Source organism: Atractosteus spatula, chromosome 3, assembly GCF_055471065.1.
Source record: "Atractosteus spatula isolate fAtrSpa1 chromosome 3, fAtrSpa1.hap1, whole genome shotgun sequence".
NCBI lineage: Eukaryota > Metazoa > Chordata > Actinopteri > Semionotiformes > Lepisosteidae > Atractosteus > Atractosteus spatula.
Genome location: NC_142708.1, coordinates 439,181 through 452,305, shown reverse-complemented (window position 1 = coordinate 452,305; position 13,125 = coordinate 439,181).

Genomic DNA, 13,125 nt, shown 5'->3' with positions numbered 1-13,125 from the left:
GTCGCGTGGTGCACCGCGACCTCCAGGCACCCCGGAGTTTCTGAAAAAAAATTTTCTGCGATTTTCACGAAACCACTTTTCTTCAACTTGAATTGGGCTAAAAATCCATCCCTGAAAATAAAAAATCTCTGAGTAGTGTGGAAATACTGATCCTTACCCTGCCTGGGTTGTCCACTGAGCATTTCCGCGAACTCTACCTGAAGTTCTCTGGGCATGGGATTTTGACATGTTCCCCAAACCAAAAGGAATGAGTGGGAAAAAATCAAGAAAACAGATAGAAGCACTTGCATTTGAATGAGTTTCAAGCATGCTTGGGTGCTCGTGTGATCTGAGTGACTTAGTTTTCGAATACAACTGTCGCGTGGTGAACCGCGACCTCCAGGCACCCCGGAGTTTCTGAAAAAAAATTTTCTGCGATTTTCACGAAACCACTTTTCTTCAACTTGAATTGGGCTAAAAATCCATCACTGAAAATAAAAATTCTCTGAGTAGTGTGTAAATGCTGATCCTTACCCTGCCTGGGTTGTCCACTGAGCATTTCCCCGAACTCTACCTGAAGTTCTCTGGGCATGGGATTTTGACATGTTCCCCAAACCAAAAGGAATGAGTGGGAAACAATCAAGAAAAGAGATAGAGGCACTTGCATTTGAATGAGTTTCAAGAATGCTTCGGTACTTGTGTGATCTGACTGACTCAGTTTTGGAATACAATTGTCGCGTGGTGCACCACGACCTCATGGCACCCCGGAGTTTCTGAAAAAACCTTTTCTGCAATTTTCACGAAACCACTTTTCATCAACTTGAATTGGGCTAAAAATCCATCACTGAAAATAAAAATTCTCTGAGTAGTGTGGAAATGCTGATCCTTACCCTACCTGGGGTGTCCACTGAGCATTTCCGCGAACTCTACTTGAAGTTCTCTGGGCATGGGATTTTGACAAGTTACCCAAACCAAAAGGAATGAGTGGGAAACAATCAAGACAACAGATAGAAGCACTTGTATTTGAATGAGTTTCAAGCATGCTTGGGTACTCGTGTGTTCTGAGTGACTCAATTTTGGAATACAACTGTCGCGTGGTGCACCGCGACCTCCAGGCACCCCGGAGTTTCTGAAAAAAAATTTTCTGCGATTTTCACGAAACCACTTTTCTTGAACTTGAATTGGGCTAAAAATCCATCCCTGAAAATAAAAATTCTCTGAGTAGTGTGTAAATGCTGATCCTTACCCTGCCTGGGTTGTCCACTGAGCATTTCCCCGAACTCTACCTGAAGTTCTCTGGGCATGGGATTTTGACATGTTCCCCAAACCAAAAGGAATGAGTGGGAAAAAATGAAGAAAACAGATAGAGGCACTTGCATTTGAATGAGTTTCAAGCATGCTTGGGTACTCGTGTGATCTGAGTGACTCAGTTTTGGAATACAACTGTCGCGTGGTGCACCGCGACCTCAAGGCACCCCGGAGTTTCTGAAAAAAAAATTTCTGCAATTTTCACGAAACCACTTTTCATCAACTTGAATTGGGCTAAAAATCCATCCCTGAAAATAAAAATTCTCTGAGTAGTGTGGAAATGCTGATCCTTACCCTACCTGGGTTGTCCACTGAGCATTTCCGCGAACTCTACTTGAAGTTTTCTGGGCATGGGATTTTAACATGTTACCCAAACCAAAAGGAATGAGTGGGAAACAATCAAGACAACAGATAGAAGCACTTGCATTTGAATGAGTTTCAAGCATGCTTGGGTACTCGTGTGATCTGAGTGACTTAGTTTTCGAATACAACTGTCGCGTGGTGAACCGCGACCTCCAGGCACCCCGGAGTTTCTGAAAAAAAAATTTCTGCGATTTTCACGAAACCACTTTTCTTCAACTTGAATTGGGCTAAAAATCCATCACTGAAAATAAAAATTCTCTGAGTAGTGTGTAAATGCTGATCCTTACCCTACCTGGGTTGTCCACTGAGCATTTCCCCGAACTCTACCTGAAGTTCTCTGGGCATGGGATTTTGACATGATCCCCAAACCAAAAGGAATGAGTGGGAAACAATCAAGAAAAGAGATAGAGGCACTTGCATTTGAATGAGTTTCAAGAATGCTTGGGTACTCGTGTGATCTGACTGACTCAGTTTTGGAATACAATTGTCGCGTGGTGCACCGCGACCTCATGGCACCCCGGAGTTTCTGAAAAAAAATTTTCTGCAATTTTCACGAAACCACTTTTCATCAACTTGAATTGGGCTAAAAATCCATCCCTGAAAATAAAAATTCTCTGAGTAGTTTGGAAATGCTGATCCTTACCCTACCTGGGCTGTCCACTGAGCATTTCCGCGAACTCTACTTGAAGTTCTCTGGGCATGGGATTTTGACATGTTACCCAAACCAAAAAGAATGAGTGGGAAACAATCAAGACAACAGATAGAAGCACTTGCATTTGAATGAGTTTCAAGCATGCTTGGGTACTAGTGTGATCTGAGTGACTCAGTTTTCGAATACAACTGTCACGTGGTGCACCGCAACCTCCAGGCACCCCGGAGTTTCTGAAAAAAAAATTTCTGCGATTTTCACGAAACCACTTTTCTTCAACTTGAATTGGGCTAAAAATCCATCACTGAAAATAAAAATTCTCTGAGTAGTGTTGAAATACTGATCCTTACCCTGCCTGGGTTGTCCACTGAGCATTTCCGCGAGTTCTACCTGAAGTTTTCTGGGCATGGGATTTTGACATGTTCCCCAAACCAAAAGGAATGAGTGGGAAACAATCAAGACAACAGATAGAAGCACTTGCATTTGAATGAGTTTCAAGCATGCTTGGGTACTCGTGTAATCTGAGTGACTCAGTTTTGGAATACAACTGTGGCGTGGTGCACCGCGACCTCCAGGCACCCCGGAGTTTCTGAAAAAAAATTTTCGGCGATTTTCACGAAACCACTTTTCTTCAACTTGAATTGGGCTAGAAATCCATCCCTGAAAATAAAAATTCTCTGAGTAGTGTGGAAATGCTGATCCTTACCCTGCCTGGGTTGTCCACTGAGCATTTCCCCGAACTCTACCTGAAGTTCTCTTGGCATGGGATTTTGACATGTTCCCCAAACCAAAAGGAATGAGTGGGAAACAATCAAGAAAAGAGATAGAGGCACTTGCATTTGAATGAGTTTCAAGAATGCTTGGGTACTTGTGTGATCTGACTGACTCAGTTTTGGAATACAATTGTCGCGTGGTGCACCACGACCTCATGGCACCCCGGAGTTTCTGAAAAAAAATTTTCTGCGATTTTCACGAAACCACTTTTCTTCAACTTGAATTAGGCTAAAAATCCATCATTGAAAATAAAAATTCTCTGAGTATTGTGGAAATGCTGATCCTTACCCTACCTGGGTTGTCCACTGAGCATTTCCACGAACTCTACTTGAAGTTCTCTGGGCATGGGATTTTGACATGTTACCCAAACCAAAAAGAATGAGTGGGAAACAATCAAGACAACAGATAGAAGCACTTGCATTTGAATGAGTTTCAAGCATGCTTGGGTACTCGTGTGATCTGAGTGACTCAGTTTTCGAATACAACCGTCGCGTGGTGCACGGCGACCTCCAGGCACCCCGGAGTTTATGAACAAAAATTTTCTGCGATTTTCACGAAACCACTTTTCTTGAACTTGAATTGGGCTAAAAATCCATCCCTGAAAATAAAAATTCTCTGAGTAGTGTGTAAATGCTGATCCTTACCCTGCCTGGGTTGTCCACTGACCATTTCCCCGAACTCTACCTGAAGTTCTCTGGGCATGGGATTTTGACATGTTCCCCAAACCAAAAGGAATGAGTTGGAAACAATCAAGAAAAGAGATAGAGGCACTTGCATTTGAATGAGTTTCAAGAATGCTTGGGTACTCGTGTGATCTGAGTGACTCAGTTTTGGAATACAACTGTCGCGTGGTGCACCGCGACCTCAAGGCACTCCGGAGTTTCTGAAAAAAAAATGTCTGCAATTTTCACGAAACCACTTTTCATCAACTTGAATTGGGCTAAAAATCCATCCCTGAAAATAAAAATTCTCTGAGTAGTGTGGAAATGCTGATCCTTACCCTACCTGGGGTGTCCACTGAGCATTTCCGCGAACTCTACTTGAAGTTTTCTGGGCATGGGATTTTGACATGTTACCCAAACCAAAAGGAATGAGTGGGAAACAATCAAGAAAAGAGATAGAAGCACTTGCATTTGAATGAGTTTCAAGCATGCTTGGGTACTCGTGTGATCTGAGTGACTTAGTTTTCGAATACAACTGTCGCGTGGTGAACCGCGACCTCCAGGCACCCCGGAGTTTCTGAAAAAAAATTTTCTGCGATTTTCACGAAACCACTTTTCTTCAACTTGAATTGGGCTAAAAATCCATCACTGAAAATAAAAATTCTCTGAGTAGTGTTGAAATACTGATCCTTACCCTGCCTGGGTTGTCCACTGAGCATTTCCGCGAGTTCTACCTGAAGTTTTCTGGGCATGGGATTTTGACATGTTCCCCAAACCAAAAGGAATGAGTGGGAAACAATCAAGAAAAGAGATAGAGGCACTTGCATTTGAATGAGTTTCAAGAATGCTTGGGTACTCGTGTGATCTGACTGACTCAGTTTTGGAATACAATTGTCGCGTGGTGCACCGCGACCTCATGGCACCCCGGAGTTTCTGAAAAAAAATTTTCTGCAATTTTCACGAAACCACTTTTCATCAACTTGAATTGGGCTAAAAATCCATCCCTGAAAATAAAAATTCTCTGAGTAGTGTGGAAATACTGATCCTTACCCTGCCTGGGTTGTCCACTGAGCATTTCCGCGAGTTCTACCTGAAGTTTTCTGGGCATGGGATTTTGACATGTTCCCCAAACCAAAAGGAATGAGTGGGAAACAATCAAGACAACAGATAGAAGCACTTGCATTTGAATGAGTTTCAAGCATGCTTGGGTACTCGTGTAATCTGAGTGACTCAGTTTTGGAATACAACTGTGGCGTGGTGCACCGCGACCTCCAGGCACCCCGGAGTTTCTGAAAAAAAATGTTCTGCGATTATCACGAAACCACTTTTCTTCAACTTGAATTGGGCTAAAAATCCATCCCTGAAAATAAAAATTCTCTGAGTAGTGTGGAAATGCTGATCCTTACCCTACCTGGGGTGTCCACTGAGCATTTCCGCGAACTCTACTTGAAGTTCTCTGGGCATGGGATTTTGACATGTTACCCAAACCAAAAGGAATGAGTGGGAAACAATCAAGACAACAGATAGAAGCACTTGCATTTGAATGAGTTTCAAGCATGCTTGGGTACTCGTGTGATCTGAGTGACTCAGTTTTCGAATACAACTGTCGCGTGGTGCACCGCGACCTCCAGGCACCCCGGAGTTTCTGAAAAAAAATTTCTGCGATTTTCACGAAACCACTTTTCTTCAACTTGAATTGGGCTAAAAATCCATCACTGAAAATAAAAATTCTCTGAGTAGTGTGGAAATACTGATCCTTACCCTGCCTGGGTTGTCCACTGAGCATTTCCGCGAGTTCTACCTGAAGTTCTCTGGGCATGGGATTTTGACATGTTACCCAAACCAAAAGGAATGAGTGGGAAACAATAAAGACAACAGATAGAAGCACTTGCATTTGAATGAGTTTCAAGCATGCTTGGGTACTCGTGTGATCTGAGTGACTCAGTTTTTGAATACAACTGTTGCGTGGTGCATTGTGACCTCCAGGCACCCCGGAGTTTCTGAAAAAAATTTTTTTGCGATTTTCACGAAACCACTTTTCTTCAACTTGAATTGGGCTAAAAATCCATCACTGAAAATAAAAATTCTCTGAGTAGTGTGTAAATTCTGATCCTTACCCTGCCTGGGTTGTCCACTGAGCATTTCCCCGAACTCTACCTGAAGTTCTCTGGGCATGGGATTTTGACATGTTCCCCAAACCAAAAAGGAATGAGTGGGAAAAAATCAAGAAAACAGATAGAGGCACTTGCATTTGAATGAGTTTCAAGCATGCTTGGGTACTCGTGTGATCTGAGTGACTCAGTTTTGGAATACAACTGTCGCGTGGTGCACCGCGACCTCCAGGCACCCCGGAGTTTCTGAAAAAAAATTTTCTGCGATTTTCACGAAACCACTTTTCTTCAACTTGAATTGGGCTAAAAATCCATCACTGAAAATAAAAATTCTCTGAGTAGTGTGTAAATGCTGATCCTTACCCTGCCTGGGTTGTCCACTGAGCATTTCCCCGAACTCTACCTGAAGTTCTCTGGGCATGGGATTTTGACATGTTACCCAAACCAAAAAGAATGAGTGGGAAACAATCAAGACAACAGAAAGAAGCACTTGCATTTGAATGAGTTTCAAGCATGCTTGGGTACTAGTGTGATCTGAGTGACTCAGTTTTCGAATACAACTGTCACGTGGTGCACCGCGACCTCCAGGCGCCCCGAAGTTTCTGAAAAAAAATTTTCTGCGATTTTCACGAAACCACTTTTCTTCAACTTGAATTGGGCTAAAAATCCATCACTGAAAATAAAAATTCTCTGAGTAGTGTGGAAATACTGATCCTTACCCTGCCTGGGTTGTCCACTGAGCATTTCCGCGAGTTCTACCTGAAGTTCTCTGGGCATGGGATTTTGACATGTTCCCCAAACCAAAAGGAATGAGTGGGAAACAATCAAGACAACAGATAGAAGCACTTGCATTTGAATGAGTTTCAAGCGTGCTTGGGTACTCGTGTGATCTGAGTGACTCAGTTTTGGAATACAACTGTCGCGTGGTGCACTGCGACCTCCAGGCACCCCGGAGTTTCTGAAAAAAAATTTTCTGCGATTTTCACGAAACCACTTTTCTTCAACTTGAATTGGGCTAAAAATCCATCCCTGAAAATAAAAATTCTCTGAGTAGTGTGGAAATGCTGATCATTACCCTACCTGGGGTGTCCACTGAGCATTTCCGCGAACTCTACTTGAAGTTCTCTGGGCATGGGATTTTGACATGTTACCCAAACCAAAAGGAATGAGTGGAAAACAATCAAGACAACAGATAGAAGCACTTGCATTTGAATGAGTTTCAAGCATGCTTGGGTACTCGTGTGATCTGAGTGACTCAGTTTTCGAATACAACTGTCGCGTGGTGCACCGCGACCTCCAGGCACCCCGGAGTTTCTGAAAAAAAATTTTCTGCGATTTTCACAAAACCACTTTTCTTCAACTTGAATTGGGCTAAAAATCCATCACTGAAAATAAAAATTCTCTGAGTAGTGTGTAAATGCTGATCCTTACCCTGCCTGGGTTGTCCACTGAGCATTTCCCCGAACTCTACCTGAAGTTCTCTGGGCATGGGATTTTGACATGTTCCCCAAACCAAAAGGAATGAGTGGGAAACAATCAAGAAAAGAGATAGAGGCACTTGCATTTGAATGAGTTTCAAGAATGCTTGGGTACTCGTGTGATCTGACTGACTCAGTTTTGGAATACAATTGTCGCGTGGTGCACCGCGACCTCCAGGCACCCCGGAGTTTCTGAAAAAAAATTTTCTGCGATTTTCACGAAACCACTTTTCTTCAACTTGAATTGGGCTAAAAATCCATCACTGAAAATAAAAATTCTCTGAGTAGTGTGGAAATACTGATCCTTACCCTGCCTGGGTTGTCCACTGAGCATTTCCGCGAGTTCTACCTGAAGTTCTCTGGGCATGGGATTTTGACATGTTACCCAAACCAAAAGGAATGAGTGGAAAACAATCAAGACAACAGATAAAAGCACTTGCATTTGAATGAGTTTCAAGCATGCTTGGGTACTCGTGTGATCTGAGTGACTCAGTTTTCGAATACAACTGTCGCGTGGTGCACCGCGACCTCCAGGCACCCCGGAGTTTCTGAAAAAAAATTTTCTGCGATTTTCACAAAACCACTTTTCTTCAACTTGAATTGGGCTAAAAATCCATCACTGAAAATAAAAATTCTCTGAGTAGTGTGTAAATGCTGATCCTTACCCTGCCTGGGTTGTCCACTGAGAATTTCCCCGAACTCTACCTGAAGTTCTCTGGGCATGGGATTTTGACATGTTACCCAAACCAAAAGGAATGAGTGGGAAACAATCAAGAAAAGAGATAGAGGCACTTGCATTTGAATGAGTTTCAAGAATGCTTGGGTACTCGTGTGATCTGACTGACTCAGTTTTGGAATACAATTGTCGCGTGGTGCACCGCGACCTCATGGCACCCCGGAGTTTCTGAAAAAAAATTTTCTGCAATTTTCACGAAACCACTTTTCATCAACTTGAATTGGGCTAAAAATCCATCCCTGAAAATAAAAATTCTCTGAGTAGTGTGGAAATGCTGATCCTTACCCTACCTGGGGTGTCCACTGAGCATTTCCGCGAACTCTACTTGAAGTTCTCTGGGCATGGGATTTTGACATGTTACCCAAACCAAAAAGAATGAGTGGGAAACAATCAAGACAACAGAAAGAAGCACTTGCATTTGAATGAGTTTCAAGCATGCTTGGGTACTAGTGTGATCTGAGTGACTCAGTTTTCGAATACAACTGTCACGTGGTGCACCGCGACCTCCAGGCACCCCGGAGTTTCTGAAAAAAAATTTTCTGCGATTTTCACGAAACCACTTTTCTTCAACTTGAATTGGGCTAAAAATCCATCACTGAAAATAAAAATTCTCTGAGTAGTGTGGAAATACTGATCCTTACCCTGCCTGGGTTGTCCACTGAGCATTTCCGCGAGTTCTACCTGAAGTTTTCTGGGCATGGGATTTTGACATGTTCCCCAAACCAAAAGGAATGAGTGGGAAACAATCAAGACAACAGATAGAAGCACTTGCATTTGAATGAGTTTCAAGCATGCTTGGGTACTCGTGTAATCTGAGTGACTCAGTTTTGGAATACAACTGTGGCGTGGTGCACCGCGACCTCCAGGCACCCCGGAGTTTCTGAAAAAAAATTTTCTGCGATTATCACGAAACCACTTTTCTTCAACTTGAATTGGGCTAAAAATCCATCCCTGAAAATAAAAATTCTCTGAGTAGTGTGGAAATGCTGATCCTTACCCTACCTGGGGTGTCCACTGAGCATTTCCGCGAACTCTACTTGAAGTTCTCTGGGCATGGGATTTTGACATGTTACCCAAACCAAAAGGAATGAGTGGGAAACAATCAAGACAACAGATAGAAGCACTTGCATTTGAATGAGTTTCAAGCATGCTTGGGTACTCGTGTGATCTGAGTGACTCAGTTTTCGAATACAACTGTCGCGTGGTGCACCGCGACCTCCAGGCACCCCGGAGTTTCTGAAAAAAAATTTCTGCGATTTTCACGAAACCACTTTTCTTCAACTTGAATTGGGCTAAAAATCCATCACTGAAAATAAAAATTCTCTGAGTAGTGTGGAAATACTGATCCTTACCCTGCCTGGGTTGTCCACTGAGCATTTCCGCGAGTTCTACCTGAAGTTTTCTGGGCATGGGATTTTGACATGTTCCCCAAACCAAAAGGAATGAGTGGGAAAAAATCAAGAAAACAGATAGAGGCACTTGCATTTGAATGAGTTTCAAGCATGCTTGGGTACTCGTGTGATCTGAGTGACTCAGTTTTGGAATACAACTGTCGCGTGGTGCATTGTGACCTCCAGGCACCCCGGAGTTTCTGAAAAAAAATTTTTTGCGATGTTCACGAAACCACTTTTCTTCAACTTGAATTGGGCTAAAAATCCATCACTGAAAATAAAAATTCTCTGAGTAGTGTGTAAATTCTGATCCTTACCCTGCCTGGGTTGTCCACTGATTATTTCTCCGAACTCTACCTGAAGTTCTCTGGGCATGGGATTTTGACATGTTCCCCAAACCAAAAGGAATGAGTGGGAAAAAATCAAGAAAACAGATAGAGGCACTTGCATTTGAATGAGTTTCAAGCATGCTTGGGTACTAGTGTGATCTGAGTGACTCAGTTTTCGAATACAACTGTCACGTGGTGCACCGCGACCTCCAGGCACCCCGGAATATCTGAAAAAAAATTTTCTGCGATTTTCACAAAACCACTTTTCTTCAACTTGAATTGGGCTAAAAATCCATCACTGAAAATAAAAATTCTCTGAGTAGTGTGGAAATACTGATCCTTACCCTGCCTGGGTTGTCCACTGAGCATTTCCGCGAGTTCTACCTGAAGTTCTCTGGGCATGGGATTTTGACATGTTCCCCAAACCAAAAGGAATGAGTGGGAAACAATCAAGACAACAGATAGAAGCACTTGCATTTGAATGAGTTTCAAGCGTGCTTGGGTACTCGTGTGATCTGAGTGACTCAGTTTTGGAATACAATTGTCGCGAGGTGCACCCCGACCTCATGGCACCCCGGAGTTTCTGAAAAAAAATTTTCTGCAATTTTCACGAAACCACTTTTCATCAACTTGAATTGGGCTAAAAATCCATCCCTGAAAATAAAAATTCTCTGAGTAGTTTGGAAATGCTGATCCTTACCCTACCTGGGGTGTCCACTGAGCATTTCCGCGAACTCTACTTGAAGTTCTCTGGGCATGGGATTTTGACATGTTACCCAAACCAAAAAGAATGAGTGGGAAAGAATCAAGACAACAGATAGAAGCACTTGCATTTGAATGAGTTTCAAGCATGCTTGGGTACTAGTGTGATCTGAGTGACTCAGTTTTCGAATACAACTGTCACGTGGTGCACCGCGACCTCCAGGCACCCCGGAGTTTCTGAAAAAAAAATTTCTGCGATTTTCACGAAACCACTTTTCTTCAACTTGAATTGGGCTAAAAATCCATCACTGAAAATAAAAATTCTCTGAGTAGTGTGGAAATACTGATCCTTACCCTGCCTGGGTTGTCCACTGAGCATTTCCGCGAGTTCTACCTGAAGTTTTCTGGGCATGGGATTTTGATATGTTCCCCAAACCAAAAGGAATGAGTGGGAAACAATCAAGACAACAGATAGAAACACTTGCATTTGAATGAGTTTCAAGCATGCTTGGGTACTCGTGTAATCTGAGTGACTCAGTTCTGGAATACAACTGTGGCGTGGTGCACCGCGACCTCCAGGCACCCCGGAGTTTCTGAAAAAAAATTTTCTGCGATTTTCACGAAACCACTTTTCTTCAACTTGAATTGGGCTAAAAATCCATCCCTGAAAATAAAAATTCTCTGAGTAGTGTGGAAATGCTGATCCTTACCCTACCTGGGGTGTCCACTGAGCATTTCCGCGAACTCTACTTGAAGTTCTCTGGGCATGGGATTTTGACATGTTACCCAAACCAAAAGGAATGAGTGGGAAACAATCAAGACAACAGATAGAAACACTTGCATTTGAATGAGTTTCAAGCATGCTTGGGTACTCGTGTGATCTGAGTGACTCAGTTTTCGAATACAACTGTCGCGTGGTGCACCGCGACCTCCAGGCACCCCGGAGTTTCTGAAAAAAAATTTCTGCGATTTTCACAAAACCACTTTTCTTCAACTTGAATTGGGCTAAAAATCCATCACTGAAAATAAAAATTCTCTGAGTAGTGTGTAAATGCTGATCCTTACCCTGCCTGGGTTGTCCACTGAGCATTTCCACGAACTCTACCTGAAGTTCTCTGGGCATGGGATTTTGACATGTTCCCCAAACCAAAAGGAATGAGTGGGAAAAAATCAAGAAAACAGATAGAGGCACTTGCATTTGAATGAGTTTCAAGCATGCTTGGGTACTCGTGTGATCTGAGTGACTCAGTTTTGGAATACAACTGTCGCATGGTGCATTGTGACCTCCAGGCACCCCGGAGTTTCTGAAAAAAATTTTTTTGCGATTTTCACGAAACCACTTTTCTTCAACTTGAATTGGGCTAAAAATCCATCACTGAAAATAAAAATTCTCTGAGTAGTGTGTAAATTCTGATCCTTACCCTGCCTGGGTTGTCCACTGAGCATTTCTCCGAACTCTACCTGAAGTTCTCTGGGCATGGGATTTTGACATGTTCCCCAAACCAAAAGGAATGAGTGGGAAACAATCAAGAGAAGAGATAGAGGCACTTGCATTTGAATGAGTTTCAAGAATGCTTGGGTACTCGTGTGATCTGACTGACTCAGTTTTGGAATACAATTGTCGCGTGGTGCACCGCGACCTCATGGCACCCCGGAGTTTCTGAAAAAAAATTTTCTGCAATTTTCACGAAACCACTTTTCATCAACTTGAATTGGGCTAAAAATCCATCCCTGAAAATAAAAATTCTCTGAGTAGTGTGGAAATGCTGATCCTTACCCTACCTGGGGTGTCCACTGAGCATTTCCGCGAACTCTACTTGAAGTTCTCTGGGCATGGGATTTTGACATGTTACCCAAACCAAAAAGAATGAGTGGGAAACAATCAAGACAACAGAAAGAAGCACTTGCATTTGAATGAGTTTCAAGCATGCTTGGGTACTAGTGTGATCTGAGTGACTCAGTTTTCGAATACAACTGTCACGTGGTGCACCGCGACCTCCAGGCACCCCGGAGTTTCTGAAAAAAAATTTTCTGCGATTTTCACGAAACCACTTTTCTTCAACTTGAATTGGGCTAAAAATCCATCACTGAAAATAAAAATTCTCTGAGTAGTGTGGAAATACTGATCCTTACCCTGCCTGGGTTGTCCACTGAGCATTTCCGCGAGTTCTACCTGAAGTTCTCTGGGCATGGGATTTTGACATGTTCCCCAAACCAAAAGGAATGAGTGGGAAACAATCAAGACAACAGATAGAAGCACTTGCATTTGAATGAGTTTCAAGCGTGCTTGGGTACTCGTGTGATCTGAGTGACTCAGTTTTGGAATACAACTGTCGCGTGGTGCACCGCGACCTCCAGGCACCCCGGAGTTTCTGAAAAAAAAATTTCTGCGATTTTCACGAAACCACTTTTCTTCAACTTGAATTGGGCTAAAAATCCATCCCTGAAAATAAAAATTCTCTGAGTAGTGTGTAAATGCTGATCCTTACCCTGCCTGGGTTGTCCACTGAGCATTTCCGCGAACTCTACCTGAAGTTCTCTGGGCATGGGATTTTGACATGTTCCCCAAACCAAAAGGAATGAGTCGGAAACAATCAAGAAAAGATATAAAGGCACTTGCATTTGAATGAGTTTCAAGCATGC